At 42.8% G+C, this 25,841-nt stretch overlaps 8 non-coding genes across 8 annotated transcripts; all 8 read right to left on the reverse strand.

Annotated features, from left to right (window-relative positions):
• Positions 1-6,179: 6,179 nt before the first annotated feature.
• Positions 6,180-6,252, reverse strand: TRNAV-CAC (transfer RNA valine (anticodon CAC)). The gene has a single exon. It is a non-coding gene; the product is annotated as a tRNA-Val (tRNA).
• Positions 6,253-8,825: 2,573 nt separating this feature from the next.
• Positions 8,826-8,898, reverse strand: TRNAV-AAC (transfer RNA valine (anticodon AAC)). The gene has a single exon. It is a non-coding gene; the product is annotated as a tRNA-Val (tRNA).
• Positions 8,899-9,997: 1,099 nt separating this feature from the next.
• Positions 9,998-10,070, reverse strand: TRNAV-AAC (transfer RNA valine (anticodon AAC)). The gene has a single exon. It is a non-coding gene; the product is annotated as a tRNA-Val (tRNA).
• Positions 10,071-10,997: 927 nt separating this feature from the next.
• TRNAA-UGC (transfer RNA alanine (anticodon UGC)) lies at positions 10,998-11,070 on the reverse strand. The gene has a single exon. It is a non-coding gene; the product is annotated as a tRNA-Ala (tRNA).
• Positions 11,071-11,655: 585 nt separating this feature from the next.
• Positions 11,656-11,728, reverse strand: TRNAV-UAC (transfer RNA valine (anticodon UAC)). Its single transcript has one exon. It is a non-coding gene; the product is annotated as a tRNA-Val (tRNA).
• A 1,096-nt stretch (positions 11,729-12,824) lies between these two features.
• Positions 12,825-12,897, reverse strand: TRNAV-CAC (transfer RNA valine (anticodon CAC)). Its single transcript has one exon. It is a non-coding gene; the product is annotated as a tRNA-Val (tRNA).
• Positions 12,898-18,836: 5,939 nt separating this feature from the next.
• On the reverse strand, positions 18,837-18,910 carry TRNAV-AAC (transfer RNA valine (anticodon AAC)). The gene has a single exon. It is a non-coding gene; the product is annotated as a tRNA-Val (tRNA).
• Positions 18,911-19,853: 943 nt separating this feature from the next.
• Positions 19,854-19,926, reverse strand: TRNAV-CAC (transfer RNA valine (anticodon CAC)). The gene has a single exon. It is a non-coding gene; the product is annotated as a tRNA-Val (tRNA).
• Positions 19,927-25,841: the final 5,915 nt, after the last annotated feature.

Here is a 25,841-nt window from a genome sequence, read left to right on the forward strand (position 1 = left end):
ATCTAACCTTGACGTCTGAGTCTTCACAGGTCTTCCGCCTCTAGTTATCCAAAATTCTAAAATAGCATGGTCGCTACCTCCTAGGGTCCCAGCCACTTTTACCTCCTCAACCATTTCCTCCCTGTTTATAAGTATTAGATCCAAGGTAGCAGTTCCCCTTGTTTTCTCCCTGACCTTTTGGAAGATAAAGTTGTCAGCAAGAGAGGATAAGAATTTCCTTGACCTGTTAGTTTTGCCTGAGAGAGATTCCCAACAAATGTCTGGATAGTTGAAATCTCCCATGACAACTATGTCATATTTTTTGGAGAACTTGGCCATTTGATGCATAAAGAGTTCATCCATAGCTTCAGCTTGCACAGGCGGCCTGTAGTAAATGCCTACAATGGTGTCCTTTCCATTGTTCTGTCCTTGTATTCTTACCCAAACAGTTTCCACAGAACTCCCAGTCTCTGAAGCTTCAATCTCTGTGCAGATATACGCATTTCTAACATACAATGCGACACCCCCTCCTCGTTTATCAAGTCTGTTTCTTGCAAATAAGTTGTATCCTTCTAGTCTTGTATTCCAATCATGTGTATTGTCCCACCAAGTTTCAGTGATTCCAATGACATCATATTTCTTTTCCTGTGTTAGTAGTTCCAATTCTCCTTGTTTGTTGCCCATGCTTTGTGCATTAGTATAGAAACATTTTAGTTTGTGATTGGTTTCTCTTTCTCCAATATTTTTATTAATTAGATTCTTTCGTCTTTGTTCTTCCTTTCCACTTCTAATAGCAGAGTTCTCAATAGCATTTGTCAGGTGTATGGCTTTTTCTGGTCTTTTGCTTCCCTTCCCATGTTGTTCTAGTTTAAAGCTCTCTTTACAAGTGTAGCAAGGCGACTTCCAAATACATGCTTACCAGTCTTCGTAAGGTGCACCCCATCTCTAGCAAGTAGTCCATCGTATAAGTAGTTCACTCCGTGATCCAGAAATCCAAATCGTTGCTGACGGCACCATCGACGTAGCCAGTTGTTCACCTGCAGAATCTTATTCCACCTCTTTGTTCCATGGCCATCCACTGGGAGGATGGAAGAGAAGACCACTTGCGCTCCCAGTTCTTTCACTTTCTTGCCTAAGTCTTCAAAGTCTCTGCAGATGGTTTCCAGGTCGTTTCTTGCAGTGTCATTTGTCCCCACATGTAGTAGCAGGAATGGGTAGTCATCTGTAGGTCTGAAGAGTCCTGATATCCTGTCAGACACATCTTTAATTTTTTCACCTGGAAGACAACACATTTCTCTTGAAGTTATATCCGGTCTGCAGATAGCGGCCTCAGTTCCTCTCAACAGGGAATCCCCCATGACCACCACTCTCCGTTTCTTCTTCACAACATTTTTCTTTCTCCATCCAGGAGGACTCTGAAGGCGTACAAGGTTGCTGCTTGTTGGCAAAGTCTTATCCTGATGTATTTCTTCATTGTTTTCCTGCGTGAGAGCCTGGTACTGGTTTCTGAGCAGTATGGGTGCTGACTGCCTCCTGATCCTCCTGCTTCTCTGGGTCACATGTCTCCATTCCTCTGTTTCTTCAGGTGCACTTCGAATTTCTTCTCTTTCTGTAACATGAAGAGATAATTCTGCTCTGTCCAAGAACTCTTCACCTTCCTTAATGATCTTCAACGTAGCTAACCTCTCTTCGAGATTTTGCAACTTTTCGTCCAACAGGGACACAAGCTTGCATTTGTGGCATGTGAAGTTTGGCTTTTCCACTGGTAAGTCTGTGAACATGTAGCAAGATAGGTGTAGAACAAGCATTTCATACACCCTACCACCCACAGAGTTCAGGGAAGGTAGAGAGAATGAACGGGACACTAAAATTGAAAATACAGAAAACCATGGAACAAACCCATAAACCATGGCCAGAGTGTCTCCCATTAGCATTATTCTCAGTAGGGTACACACCCACGGGGAAAACTAAACTGTCACCCTTCGAGATACTGTTTGGAAGACCACCGAACACAGGGTTGTACTACCCACAGGTCTTAACACTCAATGTGGATAATTTGACAAGTTATGTAATCCAGTTGCAAAAGCATTTAACTCAAATGCATTCTCTAGTTTTCTCTTTCATTCCAGATCCAGATAGTGTGGAAGGAACTCACTGTCTTCAACCTGGTGATTACGTATATGTCAAGAAACACTCCAGAAAGAACCTTGAACCCCGATATCAAGGACCTTACCAAGTACTCCTAACAACGCCTACTTCTGTTAAGTTGGAAGGACGACCAACCTGGATCCACGCATCGCATTGCAAACTAGCCACAGGAGTTAACAAAGCATAAGAGTGCATAATGTTTTGGTTTGGTTTTGTTGCATTATCTGTAATAATGGTAGCTGCGTGGGACAGTCTAAATGCTCCAATGTCCTTGAATAATAAGTTTATACAACATCATGAAAAATTACTGAATGATTGGTCAAATGACACTCAGTCTCCAGCAGATTGCTGGATCTGCACACATTCACCAGTATCAGCCACTAGTATTCCGTTCCTTGTTATTCCTATGCCACCCGAGGAATTATTTGCCTGGACCAGTTGTTCTGATACACTTGCTAATAATGCCACAAATAATGTGAAGTTATGGAACACAACTGTTGGAATACCTATTGTGGGATGGGTAGGATACCCTTGGTGGCAGGGTAATCTTTCAGGAAGTAATGCACACCTTCAATATCTGGCATATAAAGGGGGGGCTTGGGTACCCAGGAATAGAACTCGATTAACCTACCTGGGGCAAATTCCAATGTATGGCCTACAAGTTAGTTTTAATGTAACTTCCCACTCTACTGATGCCTTCAAACCAATACTGCTAGAAAGAAGGTTGCATAACACGTCCTGTGAGTATTCCAATTTATTTCCCCAGGGCAACAATGAAACTTGTTTTAATATTTCAGGTAATATACCTTGCAATGAGTCATCTGGATATGAGAAAGGAACTCCCACCTGTGGAAATCCCGATGTAGGGAATTGTAGCCCTTTAGGACAACTTCCAAATTGGTGTATGCTTCAGAATTTATCTGCGCTCATAGATTTAGTTCATAGACTGGTATTACAACATTCAGCCCTATGGGACCTACCTAGTGACATGTACTGGATATGTGGAGACAATGCATATAAATGGTTGCCAGTAGGGGTAAAAGGTGCTTGTACTCTGGGTCGTTTGACTCCAGCTACCTTTGTTATTCCGAATGACCAGTTGAATACTCAGAGCATACCTAAACACACGTTGTACAAAAGAGCTGCTGACAATACACCTCGCCTCTCTGGGAGACCACATATAGTGCAGATGAGTGTGGCTAATAAAATTGTCAGCTCTATTTTTATTTATCCTATGATTACTCAAATGTGGGATAAATTAGTCAGGGCTACAGATTACTTAGATGACCAAATATGGGATATATTGGATACATTGAACACCACCGTTGCTGTCCAAAATCAGCTCATCATAGCCACTAATCAGCATACCATAGTATTAGATTATTTAACTGCAGCGCAAGGAGGTATGTGTCAAGTCATCGGACCAGCTTGCTGTCATTATATAGATCCCAACAGCATTATAAAGTTAAAATTGAAAATAGAGGATGTTCAAAAACTTAGAGATCAGTACGATAAAGACAATGATCGTACTAAGGATAGTTGGTGGTCAGATACATTCTCCTTTCTTAATCCAGCTAATTGGTTTAAGGGTATTGGAGGCTGGATAGCTGGGATTATACTAAGTCTATTACGTATTGTTGTTTGTATCTTCATAATATATGTGCTATTGAAACTTGTTTTTTTGTGTATCTCTGTATGCAAGAAAAGATGTAGAAATAGATAAGGAAGTTTGACTGTAAACAACAAGAATTTAACTATTATTCCTTTGAGTCCTAGATTGACATCTCATTTCTGGCATGAAGGAGCGTACTCTTGCAATGATGGACGTGGCTTCAGTATCTGGGGGATGGAGAAGGTAGAAGACCTGTCTCCCTTGGGCAACCCGTCGGCCTGGGATAGTACCTGGTGAACGAGCCACTATCCGCTGTTGTTGCAGGATCCAGTGTTCCAGATTGTGGAAAATGAAGATGTCAAAGGGGGAATGATAGGAACTGAAGGAGTTAAATTGAGTTCTGTCTATGTTGCATTCTCTTGTTTAAAACCTTATCTGTTCTTCGAGGAGATGTCTCAGACGTCTCCCTTGTGAACCAAGGTCAAATACCTCTGCTTTTTCGCCTAAGTGACTTTCTTTGTAGAAAACAAGTTGTGAAATCATTTGTACTGCGCATGTCTGTAAATGTTTAAATTCTTTACTATAAAAGACGGAAGCCTAACTGATAAGCCAGAGGTGTCTTGGCAGGCATCCCGAGTGGTATTATACAGCCCGTGTCTGTGTTATCCTTATCGACGGAGCAATTGATTAGAGACATATGGTGCTTCACACCTAAGAACATCGGTCCTTCAGATGAAAGAGTAATCTGAGGGTTCCCGACAGCACCTTGATCCTATCAGGTGTTACTTGAATTAGGAACACTTAGACACTGTCAAAAACACACATGCTTGCCAAAAGCAAAAACGGGTAGAAATAATCACATTGGTAAAAGTAATGCTCATTAAACCAGCAATAGAATATGCTAACTAAGGCTAATTAAGCCAACAATATACGTTTGTGATCAAAATAAAGAAAAGCCACATGTTTTTTGCCCGGGATCAAAACAGGGAACTTTCAGGAGGATGGCAAACAGGACAACCACTACACTACAGTAACCAGACAAGAGCGATTACTGTGGTCATGGAAAGCATTAAAGATCAAACACTCATTGTCAAAAGTGCTAGTTTGCAAGAGAAACACTGTGTTTCTGCCCAGTTTCGAACTGAGGACCTTTTCGCGTGTAAAGCAAACGTGATAACAACTACACTACAGAAACCAACCGATTCAAACAAACAAAAAATGCTGTGGTCATGGCAAGCAATAAAGAACAAGCACTGAAAGTCAAAAAGATCGTTTTCCAAGAGAAAAAGCTGTGTTTCTGCCCAGTTTTGAACTGGGGACCTTTCGCGTGTGAGGCGAGCGTGATAACCGCTACATTACAGAAACCAGATGCAAGCGCTTACTGTGGTGACAACAAGCAATCGAGATCAAGAACTGAAAGTCAAAAGCTTGGATAGCAAAGGGTAACAGCGTGTTTCTGCCCAGTTTCGAACTGTGGACCTTTCACGTGTTAGGCGAACGTGATAACCACTACACTACAGAAACCGGCTGCGGAAGGTTACTGTGGTCATGACGAGCCATCGAGAACAAAGACTCAACGTCAAAAGCTTTAATATCAACGCCTAATGTCATGCTTCTATCCAGTTTCGAACTGGGGACCGTTCGCGTGTGAGGTGAACGTGACAACCACTACACTTCAGAAACTCCATGCAAAGCTAAATATGTTAAAACATGCTGAAATGAACTTGAAAAAGAAAAAAACAGCCAGCCAAAGTCAAGAGGTCTGAAGACAGGACAAAGTGCATTTTGCAAAACAGGAACCTTTCATTTGTCAGGCTATTGGAGAAAAAGAACAAACAGGGAAACAAAACCATGCTCCACAAAACATTCTCATGCCTTTGTCCAAAAGCCAAAAAGAAAAAGCACCTAGATGCCTGCTTTCGCACCTTGATCCTATCAGGTGTTAATTGAATTAGGAACACTTAGACACTGTCAAAAACACACATGCTTGCCAAAAGCAAAAACGGGTAGAAATAATCACATTGGTAAAAGTAATGCTCATTAAACCAGCAATAGAATATGCTAATTAAGCCAACAATATACGTTTGTGATCAAAATAAAGAAAAGCCACATGTTTCTGCCCTGGATCAAAACAGGGAACTTTCAGGAGGATGGCAAACAGGACAATCACTACACTACAGTAACCAGACAAGAGCGTTTACTGTGGTCATGGCAAGCATTAAAGATCAAGCACTCATTGTCAAAAGCGCTAGTTTGCAAGAGGAACGCTGTGTTTCTGCCCAGTTTCGAACTGAGGACCTTTCACGTGTAAAGCTAACATGACAACCGCTACACTACTGAAACCAACCGATTCAAACAAACAAAAAATGCTGTGGTCATGGCAAGCAATAAAGAACAAGCACTGAAAGTCAAAAAGATCGTTTTCCAAGAGAAAAAGCTGTGTTTCTGCCCAGTTTCGAACTGGGGACCTTTCGCGTGTGAGGCGAACATGATAACCGCTACACTACAGAAACCAGATGCAAGCGCTTACTGTGGTGACAATAAGCAATCGAGATCAAGAACTGAAAGTCAAAAGCTTGGATACCAAATGGTAACAGCGTGTTTCTGCCCAGTTTCGAAATGGGGACCTTTTGCGTGTTAGGCGAACGTGATAACCACTACACTACAGAAACCAGCTGCGGAAGGTTACTGTGGTCATGACGAGCCATCGAGAACAAAGACTCAATGTCAAAAGCTTTAATATCAATGCCTAATGTCATGATTTTATCCAGTTTCGAACTGGGGACCGTTGGCGTGTGAGGTCAACGTGACAACCACTACACTTCAGAAACTCCATGCAAAGCTAAATATGTTTAAACATGCTGAAATGAACTTGAAAAAGAAAAAAACAGCCAGCCAAAGTCAAGAGGTCTGAAGACAGGACAAAGTGCATTTTGCAACACAGGAACCTTTCATTTGTCAGGCTATTGGAGAAAAAGAACAAACAGGGAAACAAAACCATGCTCCACAAAACATTCTCATGCCTTTGTCCAAAAGCCAAAAAGAAAAAGCACCTAGATGCCTGCTTTTGCACCTTGATCCTATCAGGTGTTACTTGAATTAGGAACACTTAGACACTGTCAAAAACACACATGCTTGCCAAAAGCAAAAACGGGTAGAAATAATCACATTGGTAAAAGTAATGCTCAATAAACCAGCAATAGAATATGCTAACTAATGCTAATTAAGCCAACAATATACGTTTGTGATCAAAATAAAGAAAAGCCACATGTTTCTGCCCTGGATCAAAACAGGGAACTTTCAGGAGGATGGCAAACAGGACAATCACTACACTACAGTAACCAGACAAGAGCGTTTACTGTGGTCATGGCAAGCATTAAAGATCAAGCACTCATTGTCAACAGCGCTAGTTTGCAAGAGGAACGCTGTGTTTCTGCCCAGTTTCGAACTGAGGACCTTTCGCGTGTTAGGCGAACGTGATAACCACTACACTACAGAATACGGCTGCAACAGGTTACTGTGGTCATGACGAGCCATCGAGAACAAAGACTCAACGTCAAAAGCTTTAATATCAACACCTAATGTCATGCTTCTATCCAGTTTCGAACTGAGGACCTTTCGCGTGTAAAGCGAACGTGATAACCGCTACACTACAGAAACCAACCGCTTCAAACAAACAAAAAATGCTGTGGTCATGGCAAGCAATAAAGAACAAGCACTGAAAGTCAAAAAGATCGTTTTCCAAGAGAAAAAGTTGTGTTTCTGCCCAGTTTCGAACTGGGGACCTTTTGCGTGTGAGGCGAACGTGATAACCGCTACACTACAGAAAACGGATGCATGTACTTACTGTTGTGACAACAAGCAATCGAGATCAAGAACTGAAAGTCAAAAGCTTGGATACCAAAGGGTAACAGCGTGTTTCTGCCCAGTTCCGAACTGGGGACCTTTCGCGTGTTAGGCGAACGTGATATCCACTACACTACAGAAACCGGCTGCGGAAGGTTACTGTGGTCATGACGAGCCATCGAGAACAAAGACTCAACGTCAAAAGCTTTAACATCAACGCCTAATGTCATGCTTCTATCCAGTTTCGAACTTGGGACCGTTCGCGTGTGAGGTGAACGTGACAACCACTACACTTCAGAAACTCCATGCAAAGCTAAAGATGTTTAAACATGCTGAAATGAACTTGAAAAAGAAAAAAACAGCCAGACAAAGTCAAGAGGTCTTCCTCTATGTCTGAAGACAGGACAAAGTGCATTTTGCAACACAGGAACCTTTCATTTGTCAGGCTATTGGAGAAGAAGAACAAACAGGGAAACAAAACCATGCTCCACAAAACATTCTCATGCCTTTGTCCAAAAGCCAAAAAGAAAAAGCACCTAGATGCCTGCTTTCGCACCTTGATCCTATCAGGTGTTACTTGAATTAGGAACACTTAGACACTGTCAAAAACACACATGCTTGCCAAAAGCAAAAACGGGTAGAAATAATCACATTGGTAAAAGTAATGCTCATTAAACCAGCAATAGAATATGCTAACTAAGGCTAATTAAGCCAACAATATACGTTTGTGATCAAAATAAAGAAAAGCCACATGTTTCTGCCCGGGATCAAAACAGGGAACTTTCAGGAGGATGGCAAACAGCACAATCACTACACTACAGTAACCAGACAAGAGCGTTTACTGTGGTCATGGCAAGCATTAAAGATCAAGCACTCATTGTCAAAAGCGCTAGTTTGCGAGAGGAACGCTGTGTTTCTGCACAGTTTCGATCTGAGGACCTTTCGCATGTAAAGCAAATGTGATAACCGCTACAATACAGAAACCAACCTATTCAAACAAACAAAAAATGCTGTGGTCATGGCAAGCAATAAAGAACAAGCACTGAAAGTCAAAAAGATCGTTTTCCAAGAGAAAAAGCTGTGTTTCTGCCCAGTTTCGAACTGGGGACCTTTCATGTGTGAGGCGAACGTGATAACCGCTACACTACAGAAACCGGATGCAAGTGCTTACTGTGGTGACAACAAGCAATCGAGATCAAGAACTGAAATTCAAAAGCTTGGATACCAAAGGGTAACAGCGTGTTTCTGCCCAGTTTCGAACTGGGGACCTTTCGCGTGTTAGGCGAACATGATAACCACTACACTACAGAAACCGGCTGTGGAAGGTTATTGTGGTCATGACGAGCCATCGAGAACAAAGACTCAACGTCAAAAGCTTTAATATCAACGCCTAATGTCATGCTTCTATCCAGTTTCGACCTGGGGACCGTTCGCGTGTGAGGTGAACGTGACAACCACTACACTTCAGAAACTCCATGCAAAGCTAAAGATGTTTAAACATGCTGAAATGAACTTGAAAAAGAAAAAAACAGCCAGCCAAAGTCAAGAGGTCTTCCTCTATGTCTGAAGACAGGACCAAGTGCATTTTGCAACACAGGAACCTTTCATTTGTCAGGCTATTGGAGAAAAAGAACAAACAGGGAAACAAAACCATGCTCCACAAAACATTCTCATGCCTTTGTCCAAAAGCCAAAAAGAAAAAGCACCTAGATGCCTGCTTTCGCACCTTGATCCTATCAGGTGTTACTTGAATTAGGAACACTTAGACACTGTCAAAAACACACATGCTTGCCAAAAGCAAAAACGGGTAGAAATAATCACATTGGTAAAAGTAATGCTCATTAAACCAGCAATAGAATATGCTAACTAAGGCTAATTAAGCCAACAATATACGTTTGTGATCAAAATAAAGAAAAGCCACATGTTTCTGCCCGGGATCAAAACAGGGAACTTTCAGGAGGATGGCAAACAGGACAATCACTACACTACAGTAACCAGACAAGAGCGTTTACTGTAGTCATGGCAAGCATTAAAGATCAAGCACTCATTGTCAAAAGCGCTAGTTTGCAAGAGGAATGCAGTGTTTCTACACAGTTTTGAACTGAGGACCTTTCGCGTGTAAAGCGAACGTTATAACCGCTACACTACAGAAACCAACCGATTCAAACCAACAAAAAATGCTGTGGTCATGGCAAGCAATAAAGAACAAGCACTGAAAGTCAAAAAGATCGTTTTCCAAGAGAAAAAAAGCTGTGTTTCTGCTCAGTTGCGAACTGGGGACCTTTTGCGTGTGAGGCGAACGTGATAACCACTACACTGCAGAAAACGGATGCAAATGCTTACTGTGGTGACAACAAGCAATCTAGATCAAGAACTGAAAGTCAAAAGCTTGGATACCAAAGGGTAACAGCGTGTTTCTGCCCAGTTTCGAACTGGGGACCTTTCGCGTGTTAGGCAAACGTGATAACCACTACACTACAGAAACCGGCTGGGGAAGGTTACTGTGGTCATGACGAGCCATCGAGAACAAAGACTCAACGTCAAAAGCTTTAATATCAACGCCTAATGTCATGCTTCTATCCAGTTTCGAACTGGGGACCTTTCGCGTGTTAAGCGAACGTGATAACCACTACACTACAGAAACCAGCTGCGGAATGTTACTGTGGTCATGACGAGCCATCGAGAACAAAGACTCAACGTCAAAAGCTTTAATATCAACGCCTATTGTCATGCTTCTATCTAGTTTCGAACTGGGGACCGTTCGCGTTTGAGGTGAACGTGACAACCACTACACTTCAGAAACTCCATGCAAAGCTAAAGATGTTTAAACATGCTGAAATGAACTTGAAAAAGAAAAAAACAGCCAGCCAAAGTCAAGAGGTCTTCCTCTATGTCTGAAGACAGGACAAAGTGCATTTTGCAACACAGGAACCTTTCATTTGTCAGGCTATTGGAGAAAAAGAACAAACAGGGAAACAAAACCATGCTCCACAAAACATTCTCATGCCTTTGTCCAAAAGCCAAAAAGAAAAAGCACCTAGATGCCTGCTTTCGCACCTTGATCCTATCAGGTGTTACTTGAATTAGGAACACTTAGACACTGTCAAAAACACACATGCTTGCCAAAAGCAAAAACGTGTAGAAATAATCTCATTGGTAAAAGTAAAGCTCATTAAACCAGCAATAGAATATGCTAACTAAGGCTAATTAAGCCAACAATATACGTTTGTGATCAAAATAAAGAAAAGCCACATGTTTCTGCCCGGGATCAAAACAGGGAACTTTCAGGAGGATGGCAAACAGGACAATCACTACACTACAGTAACCAGACAAGAGAGTTTACTGTGGTCATGGCAAGCATTAAAGATCAAGCACTCAATGTCAAAAGCGCTAGTTTGCAAGAGGAACGCTGTGTTTCTGCCCAGTTTCTAACTGAGGACCTTTTGCGTGCAAAGCGAACGTGATAACCGCTACACTACAGAAACCATCCGATTCAAACAAACAAAAAATGCTGTGGTCATGGCAAGCAATAAAGAACAAGCACTGAAAGTCAAAAAGATCGTTTTCCAAGAGAAAAAGCTGTTTTTCTGCCCAGTTTCGAACTGGGGACCTTTCGCGTGTGAAGCGAACGTGATAACGGCTACACTACAGAAACCGGATGCAAGCTCTTACTGTGGTGACAACAAGCAATCGAAATCAAGAACTGAAAGTCAAATGCTTGGATACCAAAGGGTAACAGCGTGATTCTGCCCAGTTTCGAACTGGGGACCTTTCGCGTGTTAGGCTAACGTGATATCCACTACACTACAGAAATCGGCTGTGGAAGGTTACTGTGGTCATGACAAGCCATCGAGAACAAAGACTCAACGTCAAAAGCTTTAATATCAACGCCTAATGTCATGCTTCTAGCCAGTTTCGAACTGAGGACCTTTCGCGTGTAAAGCGAACGTGATAACCGCTACACTACAGAAACCAACCGATTCAAACAAACAAAAAATGCTGTGGTCATGGCAAGCAATAAAGAACAAGCACTGAAAGTCAAAAAGATCGTTTTCCAAGAGAAAAAGCTGTGTTTCTGCCCAGTTTCGAACTGGCGACCTTTCGCGTGTAAGGCCAACGTGATAACCGCTACACTACAGAAACCGGATGCAAGCGTTTACTGTGGTGACAACAAGCAATCGAGATCAAGAACTGAAAGTCAAAAGCTTGGATACCAAAGGGTAACAGCGTGTTTCTGCCCAGTTTCGAACTGGGGACCTTTCTCGTGTTAGGCGAACGTGATAACCACTACACTACAGAAACCGGCTGCGGAAGGTTACTGTGGTCATGACGAGCCATCGAGAACAAAGACTCAACGTCAAAAGCTTTAATATCAACGCCTAATGTCATGCTTCTATCCAGTTTCGAACTGGGGACCGTTCGCGTGTGAGGTGAACTTGACAACCACTAAACTTCAGAAACTCCATGCAAAGCTAAAGATGTTTAAACATGCTGAAATGAACTTGAAAAAGAAAAAACAGCCAGCCAAAGTCAAGAGGTCTTCCTCTATGTCTGAAGACAGGACAAAGTGCATTTTGCAACACAGGAACCTTTCATTTGTCAGGCTATTGGAGAAAAAGAACAAACAGGGAAACAAAACCATGCTCCACAAAACATTCTCATGCCTTTGTCCAAAAGCCAAAAAGAAAAAGCACCTAGATGCCTGCTTTCGCACCTTGATCCTATCAGGTGTTACTTGAATTAGGAACACTTAGACACTGTCAAAAACACACATGCTTGCCAAAAGCAAAAACGGGTAGAAATAATCACATTGGTAAAAGTAATGCTCATTAAACCAGCAATAGAATATGCTAACTAAGGCTAATTAAGCCAACAATATACGTTTGTGATCAAAATAAAGAAAAGCCACATGTTTCTGCCCGGGATCAAAACAGGGAACTTTCAGGAGGATGGCAAACAGGACAATCACTACACTACAGTAACCAGACAAGAGCGCTTACTGTGGTCATGGAAAGCATTAAAGATCAAGCACTCATTGTTAAATGCACTAGTTTGCGAGAGGAGCGCTGTGTTTCTGCCCAGTTTCGAACTGAGGACCTTTCTCGTGTAAAGCGAAAGTGATAACCGCTACACTACAGAAACCAAGCGATTCAAACAAACAAAAAATGCTGTGGTCATGGCAAGCAATAAAGAACAAGCACTGAAAGTCAAAAAGATCGTTTTCCAAGAGAAAAAGCTGTGTTTCTGCCCAGTTTCGAACTGGGGACCTTTTGCGTGTGAGGCGAACGTGATAACCGCTACACTACAGAAACCGGATGCAAGCACTTACTGTGGTGACAACAAGCAATCGAGATCAAGAACTGAAAGTCAAAAGCTTGGATACCAAAGGGTAACAGCGTGTTTCTGCCCAGTTTCGAACTGGGGACCTTTCGCGTGTTAGGCGAACGTGATAACTAGAGTTGAGCAATACCGTCCGATACTTCAAAGTATCGGATCGGAATGGATCGGCCGATCTTTAAAAAAAGTATCGGTATCGCCGATTCCGATACCGGAAGTCCCATTCAAGTCTATGGGACTTCCGGTATCGGAATAAGAAAAACCCTGTTTTTGCCTTGTACAGCCTCTCTGGGGTCTGTACGGGCCTTTCGGGGGGCTGTGCCGGCCTGCCAGGGGGTCTGTGCAGGCTCCGGTGGTCTGTGCCGGCCTGCCGGGGGGCTGTGCAGGCTCCGGGGGGCTGTGCCGGCCTGCCGGGGGGCTGTGCCGGCCTGCCGGTGGTCTGTGCAGGCTCCGGGGGGCTGTGCCGGACTGCCGGGGGGCTGTGCCGGCCTGCCGGTGGTCTGTGCAGGCTTCGGGGGTCTGTGCAGGCATCGTCCGATGGGACTACAAGTCCCATCGGGCGATGCCTGCTACCATGACAGTGATTGACACATTAGCCAATTATGGGACAGTAGTAGTCCCATCATCCGGCTAATGTGTTGAATGTAAAAAAAAAAAAAAAAAATACATGCTACATACATGCTACATTCATACTACATACTACATACATGCTACATTCATACTACATATATACTACATACATACTACATATATACTACATGCATGCTACATACATACTGCATGCTACATACATACTACATGCTACATACATACTACATATATGCTACATACATACTACATATATACTACATGCATGCTACATACATACTGCATGCTACATACATACTACATGCTACATACATACCACATATATACTACATACATACTACATGCATGCTACATGCTACATACATACCACATACATACTACATACATACTACATACATACTACATACATACTACATGCATGCTACATGCTACATACATACCACATACATACTACATGCATGCTACATACATACTACATGCATGCTACATACATACTACATGCATGCTACATACATACTACATGCTACATACATACATACTACATATATACTACATGCATGCTACATACATACTACATGCTACATACATACTACATATATACTACATGCATGCTACATAGAATCATAGAATCATAGAATCATAGAATCGTAGAGTTGGAAGGGACCTCCTGGGCCATCTGGTCCAACCCCCTGCTCAAAGCAGGATTCGCTAAATCATCCCAGTCAGATGTCTGTCCAGCCTCTGTTTGAAGACTTCCATTGAAGGAGAACTCACCACTTCTCGTGGCAGCCTGTTCCACTCATTGATCACTCTAACTGTCAAAAAGTTTTTTCTAATATCTAATCTGTGTCTCCTCCCATTCAGTTTCATCCCATTGCTTCTAGTCTTTCCTTGTGCAAATGAGAATAAAGTTGATCCTTCTACAATGTGACATCCCTTTAGATATTTGTAGACAGCTATTAAGTCTCCTCTCAGTCTTCTCTTTTGCAAACTAAACATTCCCAAATCCTGCAACCTTTCCTCATAAGACAGGGTTTGCAGACCGGTCACCATTCTGCTCGCTCTTTTCTGAACTTGCTCCAGTTTGTTGATGTCTTTTTTAAAATGTGGTGCCCAAAACTGGACACAATATTCCAGATGAGGTCTGACCAAAGAGGAGTAGAGGGAAATAATGACTTCACGTGATCTAGACTGTATGCTTCTGTTAATACATCCTAGAATTGCATTTGCCTTTTTTGCTGCTGCATCACACTGTTGACTCATATTCAGTCTGCGATCTATTAGTATACCCAAGTCTTTTTCACATGTGCTGTCACTTAGCCCTATTCCTCCCATTCTATATATGCTTTTTTCATTTTTATTGCCCAGATGTAGTACTTTGCATTTCTCCCTGTTAAAAACCATTCTGTTAGTTGCTGCCCACTTCTCCAGTTTATTTAAATCTTTTTGAATCCTCTCTCTCTCTTTTCTAGTATTAGCTATCCCTCCTAGCTTTGTGTCATCAGCAAATTTAATCAGTTTACCCTCAATTCCTTCATCTAAATCGTTGATAAAGATGTTGAACAATACAGGGCCCAGGACAGAGCCCTGTGGTACCCCACTTGAGACATTCTTCCAACTGGATGTGCAGCCATTTACGACCACTCTTTGGGTCCGATCACTAAGCCAGTTATGAATCCACCAAACAGTTGCCTTGTCCATTCCATACTTAGTCATTTTTTCAATAAGGATTGTATGAGAGACTTTGTCAAATGCTTTGCTGAAGTCAAGATATACTATATCGACAGCATTTCCTTGATCCACCCAATCAGTGATACCGTCATAGAAGGAAATTAAGTTAGTCTGACATGACTTATTAGTTACAAACCCATGCTGACTCTGTTTAATCACTTCATTCTTATCCAGGTATTGACATACATGTTGTTTAATAATTTGTTCAAAGATCTTTCCTGGTATAGAAGTCAGACTCACCGGCCTATAGTTGCCTGGGTCCACCTTCTTCCCCTTTTTGAAGATAGGAACAACATTTGCTCTTCTCCAGTCTTCTGGCACTTCTCCTGTTCTCCAAGAATTTTCAAAGATTATGGAGAGGGGTTCAAAAATTTCTTCTGCTATCTCCTTCAGTACTCTGGGGTGTAATTCATCTGGACCTGGAGACTTGAATTCATTTAGGCTAGCTAAGTGTTTCCTCACTATCTTTCTGTTTATAGATATCCTGGATTCTTCTATTCCCTTAATAGGACAGTGAATAACAGTTGATGTTGCATTTCCTTTCTGAGAGAAAACAGATGCAAAATAGGAATTTAAAAGTTCAGCCTTCTCAACATCCTGTCTTACCATTTCATCATTTTCATCCTGTAAAAATCCTATAGCATCTTTGACTTTTCTTTTACTTTTGACATATCCCCAAAATCCTTTATTATTGCTTTTGACATCTCTTGCAAGCCTCAGTTCATTTTCAGCTTTAGATAATCTGATTTGTGCCCTGCAGGTTCTGCAGACAGCATTATATTCTTCTTTAGATATGCCTCCCTCTTTCCATTTTATAAACATTTTTTTCTTCCTTTTTAGCATGTGCTTAAGTTCTGTGTTCATCCATCCTGGTTTCCTTAAATGCTTCCTATTCTTCCCTCTTTTCGGAATTGTTAACAACTGTGCTTTGAGAATTTCATTTTTCAAGATTTCCCATCCTTCCTGGACATTTTTGTCTTTAAGGATATCCAGCCATTGGATCCCTCCAATTCTCTTTCTGAATCCCTTAAAATCTGCCTTTCTGAAATCTAACCTTGACGTCTGAGTCTTCACAGGTCTTCCACCTCTAGTAATCCAAAATTCTAAAATAGCATGGTCGCTACCTCCTAGGGTCCCAGCCACTTTTACCTCCTCAACCATTTCCTCCCTGTTTATAAGGATTAGATCCAAGGTAGCAGTTCCCCTTGTTTTCTCCCATACATACTACATACATACTACATGCTACATACATACATACTACATATATACTACATGCATGCTACATACATACTACATGCTACATACATACTACATATATACTACATGCATGCTACATACATACTACATGCTACATACATACTACATATATACTACATGCATGCTACATACTACATGCTACATACATACTACATATATACTACATGCATGCTACATACATACTACATGCTACATACATACTACATATATACTACATGCATGCTACATACATACTACATGCTACATACATACTACATATATACTACATGCATGCTACATACATACTACATGCTACATACATACCACATATATACTACATGCATGCTACATACATACTACATGCTACATACATACTACATATATACTACATGCATGCTACATACATACTGCATGCTACATACATACCACATATATACTACATACATACAATACATTCATACAATACATACATAGACATACAGTACATATAACATAGAGTAACATACTTACCAATACTTGTCACATTGTTCCCCGAAGCCATTGTCTTTTCCGGAATAAATATTAACATAACAAACCACAAAAATACTCACCCACGATCCGAAGCAGTCCACGAGTGTGTCCCACGACGATCTTGGGTAGAGAACTGCAGCATCAGCTGATGCTGCCGTTCTCTACGGTCTGCAGGAATCCAATGACGGAAGGTAGGTATCCTTCCGCACTGTATTCCTCCGCCACTTAAAAAAAAAAAAGTCCCTAGTCTCACTTTATGCCATTGCTGTGTGGGAATTTCCCATTGGCTAATGTGTCAATCACTGTCATGGTAGCAGGCATCGCCAGATGGGACTTATAGTCCCATCGGACGATGCTTGCACAGACCCCTGGACATCAGCACAGCCCCCCGGCAGGCCGGCACAGCCCCCCGGCAGGCCGGTACAGACCCCCACAGGGTGCACAGACCACCGGCAGGCCGGCACAGACCCCCGGCAGGCCGGTACAGACCCCGGGCTGTCCACACAGCCCCCCGGCAGGCTGGCAGAGACCCCCGGAAGGCCCGAAATGACGGCGCATCATGATGCGCACACACCGCGCATCTTTTTGACGTCAGGCTGTCAATCAACTTTGAACTTCCGATTCCGATACCGACTTCCGATATTGAAAAAATATCGGAAGTCGGTATCCCGATACAGCAAGTATCGGCCGATACCCGATACTTGCGGTATCGGAATGCTCAACACTAGTGATAACCACTACACTACAGAAACCGGCTGCGGAAGGTAACTGTGGTCATGACGAGCCATCGAGAACAAAGACTCAACGTCAAAAGCTTTAATATCAACGCCTAATGTCATGCTTCTATCCAGTTTCGAACTGGGGACCGTTCGCGTGTGAGGTGAACGTGACAACCACTACACTTCAGAAACTCCATGCAAAACTAAAGATGTTTAAACATGCTGAAATGAACTTGAAAAAGAAAAAAACAGCCAGCCAAAGTCAAGAGGTCTTCCTCTATGTCTGAAGACAGGACAAAGTGCATTTTGCAACACAGGAACCTTTCATTTGTCAGGCTATTGGAGAAAAAGAACAAACAGGGAAACAAAACCATGCTCCACAAAACATTCTCATGCCTTTGTCCAAAAGCCAAAAAGAAAAAGCACCTAGATGCCTGCTTTTGCACCTTGATCCTATCAGGTGTTACTTGAATTAGGAACACTTAGACACTGTCAAAAACACACATGCTTGCCAAAAGCAAAAACGGGTAGAAGTAATCACATTGGTAAAAGTAATGCTCATTAAACCAGCAATAGAATATGCTAACTAAGGCTAATTAAGCCAACAATATACGTTTGTGATCAAAATAAAGAAAAGCCACATGTTTCTGCCCGGGATCAAAACAGGGAACTATCAGGAGGATGGCAAACAGGACAATCACTACACTACAGTAGCCAGACAAGAGCGTTTACTGTGGACATGGCAAGCATTAAAGATCAAGCACTCATTGTCAAAAGAGCTAGTTTGCAAGAGTAACGCTGTGTTGCTGCCCGGTTTCGAACTGAGGACCTTTTGCGTGTAAAGCGAACGTGATAACTTATACACAACAGAAACCAACCGCTTCAAGCAATCAAAAAATGCTGTGGTCATGGCAAGCAATAAAGAACAAGCACTGAAAGTCAAAAAGATCGTTTTCCAAGAGAAAAAGCTGTTTTTCTGCCCAGTTTCGAACTGGGGACCTTTCGCGTGTGAGGCAAACGTGATAACCACTACACTACAGAAACCGGATGCAAGCTCTTACTGTGGTGACAACAAGCAATCGAAATCAAGAACTGAAAGTCAAATGCTTGGATACCGAAGGGTAACAGCGTGATTCTGCCCAGTTTCGAACTGGGGACCTTTCGCGTGTTAGGCGAACGTGATAACCACTACACTACAGAAACCAGCTGCGGAAGGTTACTGTGGTCATGATGAGCCATCGAGAACAAAGACTCAACGTCAAAAGCCTTTATACCAACGCCTAATGTCATGCTTCTATCCAGTTTCGAACTGGGGACCATTCGCGTGTGAGGTGAACGTGACAACCACTACACTTCAGAAACTCCATGCAAAGCTAAAGATGTTTAAACATGCTGAAATGAACTTGAAAAAGAAAAAAAAACAGCCAGCCAAAGTCAAGAGGTCTTCCTCTATGTCTGAAGACAGGACAAAGTGCATTTTGCAACACAGGAACCTTTCATTTGTCAGGCTATTGGAGAAAAAGAACAAACAGGGAAACAAAACCATGCTCCACAAAACATTCTCATGCCTTTGTCCAAAAGCCAAAAAGAAAAAGTACCTAGATGCCTGCTTTCGCACCTTGATCCTATCAGGTGTTACTTGAATTAGGAACACTTAGACACTGTCAAAAACACACATGCTTGCCAAAAGCAAAAACGGGTAGAAATAATCACATTGGTAAAAGTAATGCTCATTAAACCAGCAATAGAATATGCTAACTAAGGCTAATTAAGCCAACAATATACGTTTGTGATCAAAATAAAGAAAAGTCACATGTTTCTGCCCGGGATCAAAACAGGGAACTTTCAGGAGGATGGCAAACAGGACAATCACTACACTACAGTAACCAGACAAGAGCGTTTACTGTAGTCATGGCAAGCATTAAAGATCAAGCACTCATTGTCAAAAGCGCTAGTTTGCAAGAGGAACGCAGTGTTTCTACACAGTTTCGAACTGAGGACCGTTCGCGTGTAAAGCAAACGTGATAACCGCTACACTACAGAAACCAACCGATTCAAACAAACAAAAAATGCTGTGGTCATGGCAAGCATTAAAGAACAAGCACTGAAAGTCAAAAAGATCATTTTCCAAGAGGAAAAAAAAACTATGTTTCTGCCCAGTTTCGAACTGGGGACCTTTCGCGTGTGAGGCAAATGTGATAACCGCTACACTACAGAAACCGGATGCAACCCTTACTGTGGTGACAACAAGCAATCGAGATCAAGAACTGAAAGTCAAAAGCTTGGATACCAAAGGGTAACAGCGTGTTTCTGCCCAGTTTCGAACTTGGGAACTTTCGCGTGTTAGGCGAACGTGATAACCACTACACTACAGAAACCGGCTGTGGAAGGTTACTGTAGTCATGACGAGCCATCGAGAACAAAGACTCAGCGTCAAAAGCTTTAAGATCAACGCTTAATGTCATGCTTCTATTCAGTTTCGAACTGGGGACCGTTCTCATGTGAGGTGAACGTGACAACCACTACACTTCAGAAACTCCATGCAAAGATAAATATGTTTAAACATGCTGAAATTAACTTGAAAAAGAAAAAAACAGCCAGCCAAAGTCAAGAGGTCTTCCTCTATGTCTGAAGACAGGACAAAGTGCATTTTGCAACACAGGAACCTTTCATTTGTCAGGCTATTGGAGAAAAAGAACAAACAGGTAAACAAAACCATGCTCCACAAAACATTCTCATGCCTTTGTCCAAAAGCCAAAAAGAAAACCAGGGGAAGAGTCTTGAGGAGATCATTTGCATATTCCCAGTGCCTTCTGGGATAAGTGAAGAGTCTCCGCGAGCTCAACGATCACTGGGTTTTGGCCGTTGCAGCTGAAAAGAGGAAATCGGAAAACCAGGGGAAGAGTCTTGAGGAGATCATTTGCATATTCCCAGTGCCTTCTGGGATAAGTGAAGAGTCTCCGCGAGCTCAACGATCACTGGGTTTTGGCCGTTGCAGCTGAAAAGAGGAAATCGGAAAAACCGCGCTCATCTTTCATCGTTTTTAAGAAATCTCAAGATGGAAGAGGCCAGGAGCCATTTGGTGAGCTGCATTTCTTGCTACATGTTCACAGATTTACCAGTGGAAAAGCCAAACTTCACATGCCACAAATGCAAGCTTGTGTCCCTGTTGGAGGAAAAGTTGCAAAATCTCGAAGAGAGGTTAGCTACGTTGAAGATCATTAAGGAAGGTGAAGAGTTCTTGGACAGAGCAGAATTATCTCTTCATGTTACAGAAAGAGAAGAAATTCGAAGTGCACCTGAAGAAACAGAGGAATGGAGACATGTGACCCAGAGAAGCAGGAGGATCAGGAGGCAGTCAGCACCCATACTGCTCAGAAACCAGTACCAGGCTCTCACGCAGGAAAACAATGAAGAAATACATCAGGATAAGACTTTGCCAACAAGCAGCAACCTTGTACGCCTTCAGAGTCCTCCTGGATGGAGAAAGAAAAATGTTGTGAAGAAGAAACGGAGAGTGGTGGTCATGGGGGATTCCCTGTTGAGAGGAACTGAGGCCGCTATCTGCAGACCGGATATAACTTCAAGAGAAATGTGTTGTCTTCCAGGTGCAAAAATTAAAGATGTGTCTGACAGGATATCAGGACTCTTCAGACCTACAGATGACTACCCATTCCTGCTACTACATGTGGGGACAAATGACACTGCAAGAAACGACCTGGAAACCATCTGCAGAGACTTTGAAGACTTAGGCAAGAAAGTGAAAGAACTGGGAGCGCAGGTGGTCTTCTCTTCCATCCTCCCAGTGGATGGCCATGGAACAAGGAGGTGGAATAAGATTCTGCAGGTGAACAACTGGCTACGTCGATGGTGCCGTCAGCAACGATTTGGATTTCTGGATCACGGAGTGAACTACTTATACGATGGACTACTTGCTAGAGATGGGGTGCACCTTACGAAGACTGGAAAACATGTATTTGGAAGTCGCCTTGCTACAATTGTAAGGAGAGCTTTAAACTAGAACAACATGGGAAGGGAAGCAAAAGACCAGAAAAAGCCATACACCTGACAAATGCTATTGAGAACTCTGCTATTAGAAGTGGAAAGGAAGAACAAAGACGAAAGAATCTAATTAATAAAAATATTGGAGAAAGAGAAACCAATCACAAACTAAAATGTTTCTAAACTAATGCACAAAGCATGGGCAACAAACAAGGAGAATTGGAACTACTAACACAGGAAAAGAAATATGATGTCATTGGAATCACTGAAACTTGGTGGGACAATACACATGATTGGAATACAAGACTAGAAGGATACAACTTATTTGCAAGAAACAGACTTGATAAACGAGGAGGGGGTGTCGCATTGTATGTTAGAAACACGTATATCTGCACAGAGATTGAAGCTTCAGAGACTGGGAGTTCTGTGGAAACTGTTTGGGTAAGAATACAAGGACAGAACAATGGAAAGGACACCATTGTAGGCATTTACTACAGGCCGCCTGTGCAAGCTGAAGCTATGGATGAACTCTTTATGCATCAAATGGCCAAGTTCTCCAAAAAATATGACATAGTTGTCATGGGAGATTTCAACTATCCAGACATTTGTTGGGAATCTCTCTCAGGCAAAACTAACAGGTCAAGGAAATTCTTATCCTCTCTTGCTGACAACTTTATCTTCCAAAAGGTAAGGGAGAAAACAAGGGGAACTGCTACCTTGGATCTAATCCTTATAAACAGGGAGGAAATGGTTGAGGAGGTAAAAGTGGCTGGGACCCTAGGAGGTAGCGACCATGCTATTTTAGAATTTTGGATAACTAGAGGCGGAAGACCTGTGAAGACTCAGACATCAAGGTTAGATTTCAGAAAGGCAGATTTTAAGGGATTCAGAAAGAGAATTGGAGGGATCCAATGGCTGGATATCCTTAAAGACAAAAATGTCCAGGAAGGATGGGAAATCTTGAAAAATGAAATTCTCAAAGCTAGAGTTGAGCGATACCAGCCGATACTTGAAAATATCGGATCGGAATGGATCGGCCGATCTTTAAAAAAAGTATCGGTATCGCCGATTCCGATACCGGGAACCAATGCAAGTCAATGGGGCCAAAATATCGGAATTAAAAAAAACCCTTTCTTTCCTTGTAGGTTAATTCTACATGAAGAAAAACAACTAAGAATAATGTAGAATGTATTGTGGGAGGTGGAGGAGACATTAAAGCCATAGAGGTTTAGCCCAATCAAATGGAATAGCAGGAATTAAACTTTTTTTTTTAAAGATGTTAGGAGTTACAAAGATATTGACTATGTTAGCCTCATTTATATTTTGCCAGACATGTATGTCTTCTTCTTCTACTTCCTTTTTTTACATTCTTCTTCTTCTTCTTCTTCTACTTCCTTTTTTTACATTCTTCTTCTTCTTCTTCTACTTCCTTTTTTTACATTCTTCTTCTTCTTCTTCTACTTCCTTTTTTTACATTCTTCTTCTTATTCCTTTTTTTACATTCTTCTTCTTCTTCTTCTACTTCCTTTTTTTACATTCTTCTTCTTCTTCTTCTACTTCCTTTTTTTACATTCTTCTTCTTCTTCTTCTACTTCCTTTTTTTACATTCTTCTTCTTCTTCTACTTCCTTTTTTTACATTCTTCTTCTTATTCCTTTTTTTACATTCTTCTTCTTCTTCTTCTACTTCCTTTTTTTACATTCTTCTTCTTCTTCTTCTTCTTCTTCTTCCTTTTCTTACATTCTTCATATTCTTCTTATTCAACAATTATTATTCTACATATTCAGCTTCTTCATCTTCTTCCTATTCTTCTTCATCATATTCTTGTTTGTGTCAGGCATTCCTGTAGTTGTTATCTAGAAAAGTTAGAAGTTTACACCTTCCGTTCTGCCTGTCACAAAAGATTTACAACAGGATTTGTCCGCGTTCAGTTTGGCCTGCAGAAGCAGGCCTTTTCCAGGGGCACCACGAGGAGGAACGGACTCACCCCCATACACTGCTTAGTCTTCTTCTGCTTATAAATAAGATAATATCATTTGCTCAGAGTATTAGTCTTATGCTTAATGTTCTTCTGCTTTGTTTTTTTTATGCTTCTTTGTCTTCTCTCTCTTGTTGTTCTGCATCTTGGTGGTTGTCTTCCTGTTCTTTGTCCTCTTGAACCAGCTGACGGTACTGGCACCCGGAGGGGCAGCTGAAGGAACAAGAGCCAATGGCACTACCGAGGACCAGCTGACGGTGCTGGAACCCGGTTACTAAGCAGGAGGTACCTGTGCTACAAAGCACTACCAAGGACCAGCAGACGTTGCCGGAACTCGGATACCGAGATGGAGGCACCTAGGCCAAAGGCTCTGACGAGAACCAGCTGACGGTGCTGGAACCCGGAGGGGTAGCATAAGCTGCAAGAGCAAATGGAAATAGCGAGGACCAGCTGACAGTGCTGGCACCCGGAGGGGCAGCAGAAGGAATAAGAGCCAATGGCACAACCGAGGACCAGCTGACGGTGCTGGAACCCGGTTACTAAGCACGAGGTACCTGTGCTACAAAGCACTACCAAGGACCAGCAGACGTTGCCGGAACTCGGATACCGAGATGGAGGCACCTAGGCCAAAGGCTCTGATGAGAACCAGCTGACGGTGCTGGAACCCGGAGGGGTATCAGAAGTTACCCCTGAAAAGCAAAGTTGGCATGCCGCAAGCTGGCCGCAGTTACCGAATCACACAGTCCTACAGGGGGTGCTTGTCCTACTGGCACTATGGAACAAACCTTTCTTACCAGAACCCGCAGTCCACATAGGAAGCACCTAAACTGCTGGCACCCTAGCCTCGGCTAACCCAACCGCAACACGACATGGCAACTTGGGGTGGCAAACTGACATTGACACTTCCCGGAAACAGCAGGCAGGGCTGGAACCAAGCTGGGCAGGAGGGAGTACCCATGCCAAAGTCAGTTATGAGCAGCAACTGGCGATGTTGGAGCCCAGGACAAGCACTTAGCAGGCTGAGGCCTGATGTGCTGTCAATTGGGAGGCAGCAGGACAGATTGCCATCAAAACAGCAGGGGAACAGCTGACGTTACTGAACCCCACAAACACAGGAGCTAGTGTTTTACTCTGTGAAGACGGCACTTCCGAGCAACAACTGGCTGTGTTGAAGCCCAGGGACAAGCACGGAGCAGGCTTAGGCTGCATTGAAGAAATTTTAAGATCGGTTGTAGACTACTAATTTGAACCAAGCTCCACTTAGGCCTGTGGCTTCACTGATTTTCGTATTTCCCCTGTCCTCCAACCCCGCCAGTTACAGCTCCGAAGTGGCGTCTGCACAATCCACACTTGTTCCTGTGTTACAGGTGTTCAGTCCGGTCAGTTAATCCCCTGATGTGTGTCCGGCAATGTCGCCTGCTCTGTCCACATTCCGATAATGGGAATGTGGACAGAGCAGGCGACATTGCCGGACACACATCAGGGGATTAACTGACCGGACTGAACACCTGTAACACAGGAACAAGTGTGGATTGTGCAGACGCCACTTCGGAGCTGTAACTGGCGGGGTTGGAGGACAGGGGAAATACGAGAGACAGTGTAGCCACAGGCCTAATTGGAGCACGGTTAAAAATCAGTAGTGGTACGACTGTGTAGGCAGCAGGAGACTTTGCCATCCACACAGCAGGGGATCAGCTGACATTACTGAACCCCACTGAGACACGGGAGCAAGTGTCTCTTTCCGTGTGGACGGCACTTCCGAACTACAACTGGCTGTGTTGAAGCCCAGGAAATAGGAGGGTGTAGGCAGAGGCCTACTGTATTTTGAATGAGTTTACAGCAGGAGAGACTGCCATCCACACAGCAGGGGATCAGCTGACGTTACTGAACCCCACTGAGACACGGGAGCAAGTATCTCTTTCCGTGTGGACGGCACTTCCGAACTACAACTGGCTGTGTTGAAGCCCAGGAAATAGGAGGGTGTAGGCAGAGGCCTACTGTATTTTGAATGAGTTTACAGCAGGAGAGACTGCCATCCACACAGCAGGGGATCAGCTGACGTTACTGAACCCCACTGAGACACAGGGAGCAAGTGTCTCTTTCCGTGTGGACGGCACTTCCGAACTACAACTGGCTGTGTTGAAGCCCAGGAAATA

The sequence above is a fragment of the Dendrobates tinctorius genome, unplaced genomic scaffold, assembly GCF_039654945.1.
Source record: "Dendrobates tinctorius isolate UK_male_01 unplaced genomic scaffold, ASM3965494v1 ptg000332l, whole genome shotgun sequence".
NCBI lineage: Eukaryota > Metazoa > Chordata > Amphibia > Anura > Dendrobatidae > Dendrobates > Dendrobates tinctorius.